The 17,572-nt window shown below is 42.6% G+C and overlaps 1 pseudogene; it reads right to left on the bottom strand.

The window, feature by feature from the left end:
• Nucleotides 1-8,270: 8,270 nt before the first annotated feature.
• On the bottom strand, nucleotides 8,271-8,923 carry LOC100579490 (annotated as a pseudogene).
• Nucleotides 8,924-17,572: the final 8,649 nt, after the last annotated feature.

Below are 17,572 nucleotides of genomic sequence, written 5' to 3'. Positions count from 1 at the left end.
TAATGCACTAAACGTGAAGTCGTGGTGTCGTTACCAAGCTACTCGGCTTCCACGAGCGGGCGGGCGAGTGGCAAGACCTTTCTACCCTGCATCTCATTAACCCTCCTGATAAGTGAAAGACTGCATAGCCAGAGGTGATGCAGCTCCGGGGCTGCGTGGCTGCGCTAGATGCCTGTAAATACAGGCATTAAGCACTTGAGGGCTGCCCGAGCTGGGTGGAAGGATATAGACGTCCTGAGGGGCTTGCGGTGCCACATGAGAGGAATCAGGCAAATTCACAAATCACAGGGCCACGCCACTCAGCAGGGAAGGCATTGCCCGAATAGAGCACGTCCCTTACTGCCCTAAGGTTTATTATTACCTGCTTTTTTGCAGGAAAACTGAGGCTCAACGAGGTCAAGGCATTTATTAGCCTAAGATCATGGGCCAAGTCAAGGACAAGCTAGAATTCAAGGCAGGTCTCCATATAACGAAGCTTCATGCTCCCTGTGTTTCACCAAAAGAGTCTAGGATTTGAGGCTCCCTGGGAGGAGACAGAGGAGGGAAGGCAGGATCTGGCTGAACTATCACAGTGGGCTTCTGGAAGAGGTGGTGTTCAAGATGGGCCTGGAATTTTTTTTTTCTTTTTGAGACAGTCTCGCTCTGTAGCCCAGGCTGGAGTACAGTGGCGCGATCTCGGCTCACTGCAACCTCCGATCCCTAGTTCAAGGGATTCTTCTGCCTCAGCCTCCTGAGTATCTGGGATTACAGTCATGCGCCACCACGCCCGCTAAGTTTTGTATTTTTGGTATAGATGGGGTTTCACCATGTTGGCCAGGCTGGTTTCAAACTCTTGACCTCAAATGATCCACCCGCCTCGGCCTCCCAAAGTGTTGGAATTACAGGCATGAGCCACCGTTCCAGCCAGGCCTGGAATGTTGAGTAGGATTTTAAAAGGCCAAGGGTGGGGGAAGGTGGTCCCCTACATCAGAGCATGCCTTGAGCTCAAAGCACAGAGCCATAGACTCTACTCACAAAAAGAGGGAAGTGAAGGCTAATCAGGCCAGAAAGTTAATATGTATGCCATCTGCCTCTCCTAGGAAACGTTTACATTTTAATAAAAATCCATAATGCTTCAGCTACGAGGAGTGACAAGTCATGGACACTATGGGCACCGGGGCTTAAGGTCTGCTTTTTAATCAGGGGTCTCACCATACATATGACCACCTGTTGCCCCAGGAGAACACTAGTTTGGTATCCACTTGCAGGGAACCTGATTGAAGAAGACCCTAAAAATAGTTATTTCCCACCCCGGAACTAGGAATAGACCCTGGAATCTTGCACCCATCTAGATTCTTACTATCTTGAATTCTACTTCCCTCATTGTTTAAACTGGTTTTTAGATCACTGGAATGGGAGTACGGGTAGGTGATGACCCTCACTGAGAATCTCCTGTGAATCTAGCACTGTGCTAGGCCCTTTATATATGAGATCTTATATAATCTTCATAACATTACTATAAGATTGGGAAGATTTGTTCCCATTTTATAAATGAGGAAACAGAGGCTCCAAGAGGCTAAGTTACTTGTTTTAAGTCTACAAAGCTAGTAAGAGGTAGAACAGGGATCTTTGCTCATTTGTGTGAGTTTCAAAGTATGTGCCCCACCCAGAAGACAGAATTATGTAACTGCCATTTCACCATTCTAGTAACGTATGTAGTACTACCATTTCTCCCCTCTTTAGAAGGTACTTTATAACGGCTAAATCGCTGGCATCAGGAGACCAGGGTTTTAACCTTGGTTCTACCGCTGCATGCCTGTATGATCCTAAGCAATTTGTTTTCCCTTTCTGAGCCTCAGCTTATCTGCAAACTACTTTGCAGAGTTATTAAATGCCATGCTAAGAGGTAAAGGCCTTATTTTTGATATGTAATACAAGATCACCACTGTTTTGAGTAGGAGAGTAACATCAGAACTGCATCTTAGAAAGAATATTGTGGTGACAGTTTAGATCGGGGTCCCCAACCCTCGGGCCACAGACTGATACCAAGTCCATGGCCTGTTAGGAACCAGGCCACACAGCAGGAGGTGAGCGGCAGGCAAGTGAGCATTACCACCTGAGCTCTGCCTCCTGTCAGATCTGCCGCAGCAATAGATTCTCATAGGAGTGCGAACCCTATTATGAATTGCGCATGCAAGGGATCTAGGTTGCGCATTCCTTATGAGAATCTAACTAATGCTTGATGATCTGAGGTGGAACGGTTTCATCCTGAAACCATCCCTCTCAACCCCTGTCCCGTGGAAAAATTGTCTCCCACGAAACCAGTCCCTGATGCCAAAAGTTTGGCGACTGCTGGTTTAGATGATGGCATGGAAAGATAAGATGTAAGGAAACGAACCAATAGACTAAGTAAAAAAAAAAAATGTTGATGATCTGGAATGGGCACAGTGGCTCATGCCTATAATCCCAGCACTTTGGGAGACCGAGGCGGGCAGATCACTTGAGGTCAGGAGTTCGAGACCAGCCTGGCCAACATGGTGAAACCCCATCTCTACCAAAAATACAAAAATTAGCCGGGCATGGTGGAGGCTGAGGCAGCAGAATGGCTTAAACCTGGGAGGGAGAGGTTGCAGTGAGCCGAGATCGAGCCTCTGCACTCCAGCCTGAATGACAGAGTGAGACTCTGTCTCAAAAAAAGAAGAAAAAAAGGTGATCATCTGAAATAGGGCACTAACTATGGAAATGGAGACAAAGGGATATCTCTGTCAATCATTGTTATGGTAGAGTTGATAGAACAGATTTGTGTAATGAGAGAAAGGGAAGAAACTGACATTTCTTGCTTGAGTAAAGGAAAGAATGGTATAGTGTTAATGGAGATTGGGAATTAGGAGTTGAATCAGGTTTGAAGTGCCTGTGGCCTCCTGTCTCTTTCCCCCTGGCCCCCAAACAATCCTGTCAATTATAGCTCTAAAACACGATTTTAATCATGACACTCCTCTACTTTACAAATCTTCAATGATTGTCCATTTGACTTTCAAGTTTAAATTCCGCAGCCAGGCATGAAAGGTCCTTTGTGGTTTGGGACCAGCCTCATTTGTTCATTCATTCATTCATCATTTACTGAGAATCTCTATGTGTCAGGCTCTGTACTGTATACCAAACACAAACATAAAAAACCTGGTGCCTGTTTCTGAGGGGCTCATATTCAACCACTCTAGCATTACTCCCTGTCATTTTCTTCCCACCCTTTTCTCCCTTTCATACCATGCTACAAACACACTGGTTAGCCACCATTCCATGACTTATGGGCATCTGCTGGTCTCTCAGCCTTCACCAACCATTCTCTTAACTATCTTCCAGTTGAGATTCTATACCGTTCTTGACTCTCCAGAGTAGGTTAAACAAAACAGGTAGCAGAGTTAGTCTTGAACTGAGGAAGCATGTCACTTGCCTTTCTCAAACCACTCAGCCATTCATTTCCCAAATAGTTATCAAGCAACTATGTGTGCCATTCACTATATTAGGCACTGGGGACATACAATGGTTCTTGTCCTCATGGAGCTTACATTGTAGTAGAAACTGTTAATAATTATAACTACCATTTATTGAATGTAACTCTACTAAATTGGGTGAAGACATTTTGAGACAGAAGCATATAAAAGATGAGACAAGGTTGAGAGTAAAGTTGTAGAAATAGGGCTAGTGTCTTAAGATGCATGAAGTTTCCTCTATAAATCTCTAAATCATGCTTGATCGATAAACATCGTCAGCAACAACAGATCTTTAGAGAATACTACTACCATGTGTAGATTAATCAGCTTGGCTCATGCTCACAACAAGTAAGTAAGGTGTGGCTCCTGTAGCCCTTTACATTATTTTACTTGTCTGACTGTGGACCTTGGAAAAACCCTAGCAGATGTCTTTCGTTCATATTGCAGGTTACAGAATGTGCTTTTCTTCTGTCTCTAACAGAAATGATCCCACAATGGAATCATTCCAATTACTTATGCCCCTGATTATTCACTTTAGGGGGTGAAGCAGAGCAGTGGTTCCCTAACCTGGTTGCACATAAAAATCCCCTAGAGACTTTTCTAAAAGCACCAACTCCTAGGTCCCACTCTACCCTTGCTGAATTGGAATATCTTGGGGTGAGACCCAGGAATACATAGTTTGGACAAGGCCCCTAGTAATATTAATGCACTGCCAGGTTTGGAAACCAGAAAACCAAAACAATGCTTCCCCAAAATTTCAATCTGAAAGACCAGTAAAATTTCTCTAAAGTTTCTCCAGAAACTTTGGGGATCAACATGATGCTAACTTTTTGTCATGTAAGGACATGTTTCTTCACTGTCATGTTATTATTGAAATTATATTTTAACATCGAAATCTAGAAAGTGTGGAAAGAATAGTCTTTTACTCAGAAAAGGCTTTCTTAAGATATGTCAGTTGATAACAATTTTTCTCATGTGTGTCAGCACACTGATGAAAATGTCATAGACTGTCATAGGTATGCAGCTTAGTGCTTGGGATTCCATGGACCAGATGACCTCTGAAAGTCCTTTCTACCCCTGAAATTCTCTATTTCAGGCAAAAGGCACATCTTTGCTTTGGGCCTCTCTTATTCTCCAATAGGATTTTCCGGCTGGAATGGAATTCACTAGGTCATTCACATCATCTCCCTGCCCTGTGCCTAAATCATTCTAACTACTTGAGAGTGGATGATATATTGAGAGCATTCTCAAGAAGGTGAGTACATAATCTTTCTATCCTTTACTCGTTTTCTTTATTCATCTTTATAAGGGTAACTTAAGAGTTCTGATGACACAGCATCACCTTGGATTCAAGAGCCAAGTGGGATGGATTGTGAGAAGGAGCCAGGGTGCTCTGATAGTGGCAAAAGAAGTCCAAAGACAGAGAAGGCTTTGGTTTTGTTACCCGTAATCAGGAAGAGTACTGATAGGAACCCACATTACTGGGAAATGGATTTGAATGTCAACACCTTTAGATGGCCAAAGTGGAAGCATGGAGGGTAAAGGATATTGGACATAGCCTGATTTCAGCTTGAGCCAGAAGGCTATTCATAATAATAGGTGCATTAAAAACAAATCAATTGGCTATGTGCATGGAGCCTGCTTCCTGAATGCCAAGGAAGCAGTCTGCTTAATAGTTTGTCTATTATTAGAGCAGGCATAGAGGGGGAAAGATGACGGAAGCAGCAGGAGCATTATGGAAAAGAAAGAGATAGAAAATACTTAACCCTCTGAGGGTAGTGTGGAAGAGCAAAGCTTGAAGTGAAAGTATGTCATGTATTGGTTTCTTGACCCTATCCAAGGGAGAAATTTAATGAGTTTTATTTTAGCCTTTATTTAATTCATTTTAAAAACTCATTTAAGAGACATTTATTGAAAGCCAATTATGTGCTAAATATTGTGTTAAGAATTTCCCCATTCTGAAAAGTGGAACCCTTGTAGGACTGGAACAGCGGCGCCTTGGGTACATGGTTATGATGCAGTATAAAGATGGGCTTTGCCCTTATTACATCTCATTCTCTTCTGATAGACTGACCTTGGGCATAGAATCAGCATTATTTGTTGTCGTATCCTTAGCATTTAACACGATGCCTTATACAAAGAAGGTGCTCAGTATGTAGATAAATAAATAGATGTCGCCACTTGATGTAATAAAGCCCTGGTTTCTTCATCGAGAAACAATAGAGATGAGGCCTATCTTTTAGGTTTGTTGTGAGGATTAGAAGTAAAGTATGGAAAACACCTAGTGCAGCACCCATCATGTGCTCAATAAATGTTAGCAATAAGATAGTTTGAAGATTGCTTTTATTGAAAAAAGAAAAGAAAACCTGATCTGTTCTTTGGCATTGGTCCAATTCCAAAATCTAAAATAGTGCATCAGAGCTGGAAGGGATCTTCTACAAAGTCCAAACTCCTCATTTTACAGATGGGAAAATTGAAGCCTAAAGAGGGAAAAGGATTTACTTAATGTTACATCTAAATTATCTAAGCTTTTCCTTGTAATTACCTCAAATCATTGTGGAAGGTGATATAATACACAAACATACATATGAGCTAGGGACATCATTTTATAAATGAGGAAATTGACATGGAAAAAAGTTAAATAATTTGCCCAAGGACCTATGATTCACACTATAGCAGTCTAGCTTCAGAGTCTGTGATTTTAACCGTTATACTTCTCTATTACAGCACTTATAAAATTATATTAAAATGACCCATTTGACATGTCTTCCCACTAGAACTTAAGCTCCTTGAGGGCAGGAAGTGTGTGATTTCCACTGTGGATAGTTATTTATTTATTTAACAAATATGTATTGGGCAACTATTATACACCAGGACTTGCTAGCCCCAGAGAGCAGGCCTTATCTTTGAAGCCAGATTATCTAGCTCCGTAATGCTGCTATTGGTGTTCATTTTCCTTCTGTTATCGCCTTCTCTTTACTAATGTCTTATTGAGCGTTTCAGCTTAGTCTTATCTGTTCTAAGGAGCATGAGGTTCTGGGCCCATGCCTGGACCAGGCCGTTAAAGGAGAATAGCCAGTGAGAAACTTCATGGGGAAAGTGAAGTGCCAGAGATATGATAAAATCTGGAGTTCCTCACCATTTGGAGAGGTTCTTTTAGTAAAAGTTTTGGGGTATTGCATTTGGCAGGATTTTTTTTAAATTCAATTTAGAAAGTGTCCTGGCCTTACAGTACCCTTTTGCCTATCTCCCACTCATTTGGCCTTCTAAGAAGTCACAGTCTAAATAAAAAGATCAGTCATTATATACATCCAGAAAGATAACTCCCCTGGTACCAGGTCATCAGTAGACACTAACTGCTAAAGAAGCCATAGGAGGGAAAGATGAGGGGAGACGTGGGGATGGGGCACGGTGGGGCTCAGGATAGCTGAGGAAAGGCTAGTAGTGTATGTACTTTGTGTACCTGCATTCTCAGACCCTGGCCTACCTCTTTAAGGGTGACTTCTCTGGCTCTAAGACAGCCACAGACCTAGGGCCTGAGGAACCCGAAGACCCTTGCACAGTAAGTTTCTAGACAGCAAGAGCTCGAAGAATGAAACATTGCTGGGCCTTAAATCTAGAATCAGGTATCAGTAGCTGAGCTGGAGTAGAGTAACTAGTATGCTCTGTCCCAAGGGCCATGTTTCAAGTCCAACTTGCTGATCTTGCAGATGAGGAAAGCCAGTTAAAGGGCAGGAAAAAATCATTCAAATGGATCGGGGCAAGGGGGCAAGGGGGGCAAGGGGCAGGGGCAAGAGAGTTGGGTGGAGCAGAAGGACAAGGAGGAGGCAGTTTATTTTTCTCCTTCAGTATATATTTACAAAGTTCCTTCTGTGCTACAAAGTTCCTTCTGTGCCTAATTAAACTTAGTTTTTCCAGGGCCTCTGTTTGGATGGAGGAGGGGACAAAGGAAGAAGAGTGCATTTTGTTGAAACCTAGAGATATTAATTGACTCACCCAAGGACATACTGTGAATGGGACCAGAACTCTTATCTCCTTAGCTCCTAACTGCCTACATTTCTCCATGCCATACTACCTCCTATTATGTCATACACAGCTTAAAAATCTAAGATGATTCTTCACTGTCAAAAGGGTAAAGTCCAAACTCTTGTGCCACCTTGGGCCCCTAATTATCCTGACACTGTTAAACTCTCCAACTGGTTCTTAGACTACCTCCTACAATGAGATTTAAGCCCAAGTCTCACAGAGTTCTCTCCCACGTCACTGTCCCCAAGTGCTCTTGGTCTTCTTTTTCTTAACTGCTCCCTCTGCCCCTGCAACAAATTAAAAGAATTTTACAGTGATCACTCATATACTCACCACTGGATTCTACCATTAACAATTTCCTGGCTGGGCGCAGTGGCTCACGCCTGTAATCCCAGCACTGTGGGAGGTCGAGGCCTGCAGATCACTTGAGGTCAGACGTTTGAGACCAGCCTGGCCAAGATGTTGAAACCCCTCCTCTACTAAAAAATACAAAAAGTAGCAGGGCATGGTGGCACATGCTTGTAATCCCAGCTACTTGGGAGGCTGAGGCAGGAGAATCGCTTGAACCCGGGAGGCAGAGGTTACAGTGAGCCAAGATCGTGTCATTGCACTCCAGCCTGGGTGACAGAACAAGACTCCTTCTCAATAAAAAAAAAAAAAAAAACCATTTCCCATATTTGCTTTATCACATATCTGTCCATCTATCCACCTTTCCATTGATCCAGCCACTTATTTTTTATACATTTCAAAGTAAGTCTAAGATATCAGCACACATCCCTCCCCCAATACTTATGTATGTATTTTTTTTTACTGTGAATATATATTTTATTTAATCATTTTTTGTTTACAATTGAAACTCTGGGAATTCAAAATTAACATCCTTGCCCATGAGCTTCTTATAGACACCAGAAAAGGTTTCAACCTTGTGTTCCACATTGTTCTGCTGTGCTTTGTCCAAATGAACCTTTATGAGGTGGCTGCCATCCAGTTTCATGTGGATTCTCTTGCCCACAATTTCGCTTGGGAAGACCAAGTCCTCAAGGATGGCATCATGCACAGCTGTCAGAGTACAGCTCCTGGGATGCTTTTGCTTATTTCTTGTACAGCTTTTTTGAGTTGGCTTAGGCAGAATTCTCCTCTGAGCAATAAAGAAAATATGCTTCACTGAACTTTTTCTTCAATTCACGTACTAGCTGGACTTGGATTTTCTGGAAAGATTTCAGCTGAGGAACGGGAACAAAGATTATGATAGCTTTCCGACCACCACCAACTTCAGTTTCCTTGGCTGCCATAATATTCAGTTCCCTGAGCTGAGCCTTGAGGTCCAAGTTCATCTCCAGCTCCAGAAGAGCCTGGGAGATTCCGGATTCGAACTCGTCCGGCTTCTCGCCATTGGGCTTCACGATCTTGGCCCTTGAACTGAACATGGTCTTCTCCTTGCTGAGCGCTGGTTTAGGAAGAGTGCATGTATATTATTAACTAGAGTTCCATTTTTTGTAATCGCTTTCTTTTGAGCTAAAATTTACATACAATGAAATACAAAATCTTTTTTGGGGGGACAGAGTTTTGCTCTGCTACCCAGGCTGGAGTGCAGTGGCACTATCTCTGCTCACTGCAACCTCCGCCTCCTGGGTTCAAGCAATTCTCCTGCCTCAGCCTCCTGAGTAGCTGGGATTACAGGCGCATGCTGCCACGCCTGGCTAATGTTTATATTTTCAGTAGAGATGGGGTTTTGCCCTGTTGGCCAGGCTGGTCTCAAACTGCTGATCTCAGGTGATCTGCCCGCCTTGGCCTCCCAAAGTGCTGGGATTACAGGCATGAACCACCATGCCTGGCCTGAAATACACAGTCTTAAGGGAATATTTGCTGAATTTCGACAAAGGCATACACCTGTATAACCCAAACCCCTGTCAAGATATTAAACATTACCATCATCCTCAGAAACTCCTCTCATGCCCCCTCTTAGTCAAATTCACCCTCACCTCATCCTACAGAGAGAACCACTGTGGATTAGTTGTGTGTGTTCCATATAAATGGAATCATACAGTAGGTAGATAGCATTTTGAGTCTGGGATCCTTCACAGCATAATGTTTTTGAGATTCATCCATGTTGTGCTGAATACAATTCCATTGTATTTGTTTATCCATTCACCAGTTGATGGACGTTTGGGTTGTTTCTAGTTTGGGCCTATTAAAAATAAAGCTGCTAAGAACGTTTATATGCAAGTCTTTTAATGGACATATTTTCATTTCTTTTGGGTAAATACCCAAAACTGGAACTGTCAGGTCATAGGTTAAGGTGTATGTTTAACTACATAAGAAACTGCCAGAACTGATTCAAAAGATGTTCCACTTCACACTCCCGCCAGCAATACATAAGCGTTCTAGTTACTCCACATCCTCACTAATGCATAGTATTTTCATTTTTAAAACTAAATTTAGTCATTGTAGTGGGGTGTAGTGATTCTAACTTGCAGTTCCCTGATGACTAATAATGTTAAGTATTTTTTTCATATCCTTATTGGCCATTCATACATCTTTTGTGAAGCATCTGTTCAAATATTTTGTGCATTTTTAAATTGGGTTGTTTGTTTTATATTATTGAGTTGTACATATACTTGATACCATTCCTTTGTCAGATATGTTTTTCAAAAATTTTCTCCCAGTCTATTGTTTGTCTATTTTAGAAGAAATATATTTAATATTAAAATACAAGAGCCAGGTGCGGTGGCTCACACCTGTAATCCCAGCACTTTGGGAGGCCGAGGCAGGCAGATCACCTGAGGTCAGGAGTTACAGACCAGCCTGACCAACCTGGGGAAACCCCGTCTCTACTGAAAATACAAAAATTAGCTGGGCATGATGGCTGGTGCCTGTAATCCCAGCTACTCGGGAGTCTGAGGCAGGAGAATTGCTTGAATCTGGGAGGCAGAGGTTGCGGTGAGCAGAGATTGCACCATTGCACTTCAGCCTGGGCAACAGAGTGAGACTCTGTCTCAAAAAAAAAAAAAAATGAAAATACAGGATAGAAAGTGGCATAGACCACACAAGTACATAAGTAAAATTATGTGAGGAGACAATACAGTATTTATAAACCATATATAGGACAAATAATTTGTATATAAAGAACTCTCAAACTCAATAGTAATTTTCTTGACAATGTCTTCTGATGAGCAGACATTTTAAATTTTAAAGAAGTCCAATTTAGTCTTTTAATTTTTCTTGTTTGGGTGTGACTTGTGTAAGAAATCTTTGGCCAGGGGTAGTGGTTCACACCTATAATCCCAGAACTCTGGGAGGCCAAGGAGGGAGGATCACCTGAGCCCAGGAGTTTGAGACCAGCCTGGGCAACATAGCAAGACTGTCTCTACTAAACATAATACAATACAATACAATACAATACAATACAATACAATACAATACAATACAACACAATACAACACAACACAACACAACACATCTGCCTATTCCCAAGTCATATGCTCCTATGTTTTCCTCTCAAAGCTTTATGACTTCAGATTTTATGTCTGGGCTTTTATGTTTGGGCTTATGATCCATCTCAAATTAATTTTCCTATATGGTTTAAGGTAATAGTTGAGGTTCATTTTGTTCATATGGAACAAACCCTGTTATTCTTGTACCATTTGCTGAAAAGACTTACATTTCCCCATTTGATTGTTTTGGCTTCTTGCCTTTTTATTGTTAGCTCTTTTATTTAGAAAAGTGGGTATGTAAGCTCACTCAATTTTCACAAATGGAACACTCCCATTTAATCAATCCCTATATCCCAGCAAACATATCAAGAAATGTAGCATTACGAGCATCCTAGAAGCCACCTTCCTGCCTACTTACAGTTACAACCTCTTCTGTTACAACAGTAACCACCCTCCCTATACGAATAGCATAGATTAGTTGTATCAATTTTTATTCTTTATATAAATGGAATCATACATTGTGTAATCTTTTGTGTCTGGCTTCTTTCTGTCAATATTAAGTTTATGAGAGTCATCCATGTTGTGTCTAGCAATAGTTCATACATTTTGATTGCTTCATATTTTTCATTGAAGGAATATATTACATGGACGTGGACATTTGTGTTGTTTCCAATGTTTGAATATAATGAATTGTGCAGCTATTAACACGTCTTTTGTTGTACATATGTATGCATTTCTGTTGGATATATATTTAGGAGTAGAACAACTAAGTCATAAGGCATGCATATCTGCATTTTAGTAGATGTTGACAAACAGTTTTCTAAAGTGATTAGTTCAATATGCAACCTCACTAGTAAGTTGCTCCGCATCCTCTGTAATACTTGGTATTGTCTTTTTCATTTTATCTGTGCTGGTAGCAAATGGCAGTGTGGCATTTCCCTAATTAAAACGTTGAGTATCTTTTCATATATTTGTCAAACATTTAGTTATCCTCTTGGAATTGTCATCTTTTTACTTTTTTACCATTCTGGTAGGTGATTCACCTCCCTTTTTACTTACTAAAAATCTATTCTACTTTCAAGGTCCCACACAAATGTCACCTTATCGTTGAAGCTTTCTCCATATCCTAGGCCATATAAGTGTCTCCTCAGAGATCACATAAGCACTTTTCACTAATTATACTATTTCACTTACTAGGCATCTATTTTCACCCATTACTGGGTTAGAATATTTGTTAGAGCAATCTCCGCTTTGTGTCATGGGGGCCGATCTCTTTGTAATTATTTCTTTCTAGTATGGGAGCTCTTTAAGGGCTGAAACTCGACCTTGTTTAATTCTGTATACCTTTTCCATTCATATCCCCACATTTACAGAGTGATAAGCACATAGTAGGTACTCAATAAACATTTGTTGAATGAAGGCCGGGCACGGTGGCTCATGCCTGTAATCCCAGCACTTTGGGAGGCTGAGGCGGGCGGATCACCTGAGGTCAGGAGTTTGAGACCAGCCTGACCAATATGGAGAAACCCCGTCTCTACTAAAAATACAAAATTAGCCGGGCGTGGTGGCACATGCCTGTAATCCCAGCTACTAGGGAGGCTGAGGCAGGAGAATCGCTTGAACCTGGGAGGCGGAGGTTGCAGTGAGCCGAGATTGCACCATTGCACTCCAGCCTGGGCAACAAGAGCAAAACTCCGTCTCAAAAAAAAAAATTTGTTGAATGAAATGCTTGTTGTTGAATACATGCCATACATTATTTTGGATCTGCAAAAGGCCTCAGCAAATGGTTCGTATTGTCAAATTAATGCTAAAACAGATTTTGTGCAGAAAGGAATGAATCAAATCACTGAAGGCTCCTCTATAGCCCTGAGGCTCTGAACTGGACATTAGATTGTTTCCTAGGCTGGAGGGACAGGGACTGTTTTTCTTAGGCCCCTGCCATGCTCTTAGAATGTCAGCTCCATGAGGGCAGGGATTTTTATCCCCAGTATCTATAAGAGTGCCTAACACATAGTAGATTTTTAATAATTGGTTTATCAAGTGAATAAGAAAGTTGACAAAGTGGCCCAAGCCTCTGCCATCTATCTCATTCTTACCTTGTGTTTAAAATGCTGCATCAATGGCTTCTTCCTCAAGTTATTCTCTTTCAAAATACCACTCTTCAAATATGGGTGACTCACTCAATCTTTCACATGTGCATTGTGATTGTTTCTTCACAAAACAACTTCATATCCAGTATCCTTTTGATCTGTATAGCAATTTTCCGAGGTGAGCAGGTCAGGGATCACCATGCCTATTTGCAGAGGGGAAATTGAGGCTCAGAGAGGTGAGATTATTTTGTTCCACATTACTTGACTACTAGGTGGAAAAGCTAATACTTGAACCCAGGTTTTCTTATCTCCATCCTGAACTTTTTCTACCACAAGTGAATTTTTCAGATCGTTTAGGGTAGGGGGTACTGGAGGGCTCCGTGGATGGGGATGGAGTGGGAAGGAACAAGGGAAAAAACTACAAACTGGTAGAAGGGTGTTAAAGGGAGAGGTAGAGACAGTTGAAGATTAATCTTGTGCTGGATGTGGCTTGTCTGCCTCTTCCCCTGCTCAATGCCTCGTGAGTACCTGTTTTGTCATGGGGGCAAAGACAAACCTGTTATCTCGATCAGTAAAACTCCCTCTGGGAGAACACTTCCCAGGCTGGGAGGGGTCAAATTTAGCGGGTACTTGGGAAAGAGACAATATTTCCAGCCCTCTTTGCATTAGAAGATTTAACTTTGGGGGTTTCTGGGTTTTTGTTTCATGGGTGTGGGGCAGAGGTGGTGGTAAAAATAGCCCTCAGGGCCCTATTAGAAGCAACCAACCAGCAACAAAATTCATGTGTCCGGATACCTGGGGAAGCACCACATGCGTGAAGGGGGTGGGAATGGGTCTCCTCTTTCTCACCCAACTAGGGGAAGTCAAATAGAGCTACCACAATCAGACAACACTGTCTGGACATGGTGGCTCACGCCTGTAATCACAGCACTTTGGGAAGCCAAGGCGGGCAGATCACTTAGGGTCAGGAGTTTGAGACCAGCCTGGCCAACATGGTGAAACCCCGTCTCTACTAAAAATACAAAAATTAGCCGGGCCCGGTGGGGTGGGCCTGTAATCCCAGCTATTCGGGAGGCAGAGGCAAGAGAATCGCTTGAACCCAGGAGGTGGAGGTTGCAATGAGCTGAGATCGCACCACTGCACTCCAGCTTGGGCAACAGAGCGAGATCCTATTTCAAAAAAAAAAAAAAAGAATCAGACAACACTAAGTGGTTACAGACTTATTTCCAACACTTTCTAGTTGAAGTGCTTCATAAACAAGTCTGGGAAGAAGAGGAAGTCAGGAGGAACCAAAGCCCAAAGCTCAGTACGGTTTGGGTTAAGTTTCTGGCCATATTCAATTTGTCCATTCCCCTTTGGAGCGTGGGTTCTGAGTTTGCATATAAGATAATGGACCAGGATGGGGGCATCAGTGAAAATTGTCAGTGGTTACAAAAAAAAATAAAGCAAAGGACTTCATGGCCACGACCTCTGGCTGGCAGTGGGTTGCCAACCCCAGACTCTGAAGGGTATTTAACACCTATCAGTCCCCATACTTGAGAGAAGAGAAAATCGAGCCTTTGGACTAGGGCTGCTGAACTTGTGTAGGGCAGGGCTTATGCCTACTGTCCTTCCCTCTTCCACTACAAGCTGATCAGCTATTTGCTGAGCTGTTTTACCCACTGGATTGTGAGCTCCTTTCTGTGTGCCCAGGCACATGATGGGTGCTCTAATAAATTCATGTTGAGTGTATAAGCAAATGAGCCCAGGCTTTGAAAGATGGGGCCTTGTAAGTACTTTGGCTCAAAGAGACATGGGAAATCATTCTACCCCACATCTTACCCTGGCCCTCCTAAGCTACAGCTTCTGTACCGGCTCCAATTCACTAAGCAAATAGTTTTTTTCTCCCTCCCCTCCCTTCCTTTCTTCTTTCCTTCCTTCCACTTGTAGTCTGGGTGGTGAAGGAGCTTCCTAAGGCCCTTAGAATTTAATACAGTGAAAGGATTAGAGCTAGGAGTCAGTAGACTTGGATTTAAGTCCCAGCACTGCCACTGTGATTGACTGAGTGACCTTGAGTGAGTCCCTCACTCTTTCTGGGTCTCTTGGTGTCTTCACCTCAAAATAAAGTGAACTCTGTTGGGTACTTTTCCAATTGTGCTCTTTGGTACCATAGAGTATCATTTCTCAAAGTGTGACACAAAGACATGAGACAACTTTAGGTGTTGCCAGAAACAAATTTTAAATTACAATAGCTGTGGATATATTTTTAATATGAGTTAGAAAAAAAATATACCTAAAACATTAAGTCTGTGATGTTACATAGGATGAGGCTGAATTTATTTAAGAAAAAAGTGAGTCAGTTTAAAGAAACATATTAACTATGAACACTGAAGGAACTAAAAATATTTTACCCCAAAATATATTTCTTTGACACATTTTGAGATGGCTGTCAGGGGGCCAGCAAACAGAAGTAGCCCCACAAAGCTGTCCTTTGTGGGGGAGATTTGCACTTGTAGAGAATCTGCATTGATGCAGCCAGGCGTTCCATTGTCCAAATGTAGGAAAGACTGAGAGTCTGACACCTTAAAGATCCGAAAGAAACATTTACCATCTGTTCTCTCTGAAGGTTGCTACCTGTGAGGTTTCATCTACATAATGAGACCACTTTTGCTAGACAGGCCTCCTCTTCTCTCCCTCCGATAACCTGTCTTGCCATTATAAACTGATTTACCACCATTACCTCTTTTGGCCATTCTCTGGGCCCCATTCTTTCTGTGACCTCAAGATGGTATATAAGCTTCTGCACCCCAGTGGGGGAGTTGGGCAATCACTCTGTGATGCTCCCTGTGTACACGCTAGTAAATCATATGTCTTTCCTCCTATTACCTACCTTTTTTGAGTTGATTTTTCTGTGAGCCTTCAGAAGGCAAAGGGTAAGTTTTCCCTTGGCCCCTACAACAAGCTGGCTGGTAGATACAGATATAAAAATCATATGGGAGCTCTGGGCAGAACTGAAAGTTAGGCAACACTGCTCTAGAATTCTGAAACATCCCTTCAGAGCAGGATTGAGCCCAGGGCCTCCCAATGCCACGAGTTGCACTTTTTTTTTCTTTTTTTGAGACGGAGTCTCACTTTGTCACCCAGGCTGGAGTGCAGTGGTGCGATCTCGGCTCACTGCAAACTCCGCTTTCCAGGTTCAAGCGACCCTCCTGCCTCAGCCTACCAAGTAGCTGGGATTACAAGTGTGGGGCCACCATGCACTTTTAATTTGAAGAAAGAAATTTGTGGCTAAAAAAAATATTTGCAGCAGGCATGGTGGCTCATGCCTATAATCCCAGCACTTTGGGATGCCGAGACAGGAGGATCGCATGAGCCCAGGAGGTCGAGGCTGCAGTGAGCCGAAATCGTGCCACTGCACTCCAGCTTGGGTGACACAGCGAGACCCTGTCTCTCACACACACACACACACACACACACACACACACACACACACACACACAAATCCCCTGAAACAAAAGAAACCCCAAAACCTTGGCCCAGGAAATCCTGAAGGTCCCTCCAGTGCTGACATTCTAAGACTCTAAATCACCACAGCACGTCTTGGGTGTTCTTCTGGCCTGAGAGGTAACTTGATGACTCTAAGTCAAGTGATTTGGAAAGCTGCCCACTTTCCTGCAGTCCACTACAGGCTCCAGGCAAAGTTATGGGGAGAAATTAGGAAGCTGCCATTCAAAGTTAGTCTTAAGGGTGTGGGTAGGGGTAATAGTCTCCAGAGTCCAGCTGCCCCCTAGTGGCCAAAGGCATGAAGGGCTGTGGATAGAGTGTTCCTTTGGGTCTAGATTGGTATCCATTTAGGGCAACCATCCAGAGCATGGTTTTTCTCAACCATCCTCAGAGACTGTGAGTTTGTGGGTCAGGGGAAAGGAGGATGAACCTAAAAACCCTTTATGGTTCTGGCCATTATACCTGACCAGGCTATATTCCTTCTTCAACCCAAAAGCAGAATGATAGAAAAAGGCTCAGTAAATCCTGGGCATAACCCTAAATTCCGATCAGTTTGCTTAACTCCCAAGTCCTCTCAAGAAGGGGCTATTGGTGGCTCATCAGGTTCATTTTCCCATCCTGACCTGTAGTCTCAGAAGCAGCTTTCCAAACAAATAACCACTTGCTAGTTCAACAGCACCAAGAGGGGCCTGGGAAGGTTTTAACACCTTCTCTCATAATTTACATTAGTATTCACATATCCATGATATTGACAGTTGGTGTTTTCTCAAATTTATGTAATATGCTTTTGCAAACACATCTTGAAAAACCATTCCCTAGTCCCTTCTTCAAACCAGTACCCCCTGCCACCCTTAAAAACTGTCTATTTGGAAATTCCGAAGCCATTTCAGGCTTTGTGTAGCACTCATAACTCTTTGCTTTGGCTAGCAAGGTGTTTTCAAGATTAAGGTATATCAGGCACCAAAAATAATAAAGTAGGAAACTCCAGGTTTACATTCCTCCTAAAAAGAAACTAATGCGCTAGAAAAACTGTCAGAATCAGCTTTTGAAGGACGCTGGAATCTAGTCA

This window comes from Nomascus leucogenys, chromosome X, assembly GCF_006542625.1.
Source record: "Nomascus leucogenys isolate Asia chromosome X, Asia_NLE_v1, whole genome shotgun sequence".
Lineage (NCBI taxonomy): Eukaryota > Metazoa > Chordata > Mammalia > Primates > Hylobatidae > Nomascus > Nomascus leucogenys.
The sequence above is the reverse complement of the archived record's forward strand: the minus strand, read 5'-3'. Positions and strand labels throughout refer to the sequence as shown.